We start from the raw sequence: 1,648 nt of genomic DNA, 5'->3' as shown, positions 1-1,648 counted from the left end.
GGAATAGTGAGTACGGTAGTGTGGCTGGATTGTAGAATATGTAGATGGGAGTTCAATGAGAAGATTTGAAAGGCAGGAAGAGACGAGGTTATGGAGAGTTTTAAATGCCAAACAGAGGACTTATATATTTGAGTGGAGGATAGATTAGAGTGGGGAAAGACTAAAGGCAGGGAGACTAGTTAGAAGTCTGTTGCTACAGTTCAGCTGAAGTGTGATGAGGCTAAACCAGGGCTGTATAAGAGAGAAGGGGATGTATGTATCAAGGAGATGCTGTGAATGTAAAATTACAAGATTTCACAAGGGATTGTATATGTGGGACGAGGGAGGGGGAGGAGTCTAGGATGATCCTGTGATTGCAAGCCTGGGTGACTGGGAGGGTGGTGGTGGTGGTGCCCTCAACAATAATAGGGAAGTTTGGAGGAGGTGTGGTTCAGTTGGTTGTTACAGGCTAAAACTCAGGAAAGAAACTAAGGCTGAATGTATAAATGCAAAATCTTATACTTGGATTCAGAAAATCATTTTCATAAGTATAGGATGAGCTGAGAGGGGGTAGGGGAGACTGGTGAAATAACTGTTCTTCTGAAAAAGATCTAAGGAATTTAGCAGACTATAAACTCAACATGAGTTAACAGTGTGATGTAGCAGCCAAAAAAAAAGCTGAAGAGAGGCAGAGGTTTCAGGACTAAGGAGGTGATATGCAATAGGAATCTCTGTTCCTCCTGCCATGGTCACACCTCATCTGGAGTAACGTGTTCAGTCCTGGACACTACAGTCTCAAAGCGGATCTAAGAAGGACACTGATAATCTGGAGAGCACCTAGAGGAGGTTAAGAAGGGTGGTGAAGAGTCTAAAGTCCATATCCTGTGAGGATAGGCTGAGGAAATTAGAGATGTTTAACCTGGAAAAGAGAAGACTCAGGGAACACAAAAGCTAGCAAGAATTTAAAAGGCTGTCACATGACAGATGTTTCAGACTTGTCTTGTTTTGCCCCAAGGAGCAGAAGTAGAAGCAACAAAGAGACAAATTTCAGGTCAGTGTCAGAAAGGACTTCCTAACGATCAGAATTGGCCCAAAGCCTAACGGGATGCTTCCACAGGTAGTAAGATCCTCCTGCATAGAAGTTTTCTTGAGAGACTGGACGACAGTTTGTTGGACTATCCTTCCCATTCTTAACTGTGATTCTGTGTGACAATGACCTTAACTGTCCATAGAACGTGGCTTCTGTTTATCGTACTTGATTGGCATGACCTTCAGGCTGAGTCCATGCCCCTGTTGGCACTGCGCCACTGTCTGACTCCCTGGTAGTCCTGTTACATATTGCAGCCCATCTTCTTTTCTCTAGGATGGACTTTATTTTGTTTAATCCAGAAGTTGAGGATTTAGTAACTGATTTCCAAGTAACTTCTTTTCCAGGTTTCTCTTTGGACTTCTTAAAACACTGGCGATGCAGGGAGGGACTTGAAGAGAGGCAATGGCTCTGAGCCCCACCATGCCTGGAGTGCTCTCTCTCACTGCTGCCTCTAACTACCTCAAAGCTCAGTTCAAATACTCCGTTCTACATGATCCCTACCTTAAAAATTGCCTCGTATTTATCTTGTAAAGGCTTGTATAGGTACATATCATCTCCCCCTGAGAGAATATAAGACTC

Source organism: Dromiciops gliroides, chromosome 5 (genome assembly GCF_019393635.1).
Source record: "Dromiciops gliroides isolate mDroGli1 chromosome 5, mDroGli1.pri, whole genome shotgun sequence".
NCBI classification, from domain to species: domain Eukaryota; kingdom Metazoa; phylum Chordata; class Mammalia; order Microbiotheria; family Microbiotheriidae; genus Dromiciops; species Dromiciops gliroides.
The sequence above is the reverse complement of the archived record's forward strand: the minus strand, read 5'-3'. Positions refer to the sequence as shown.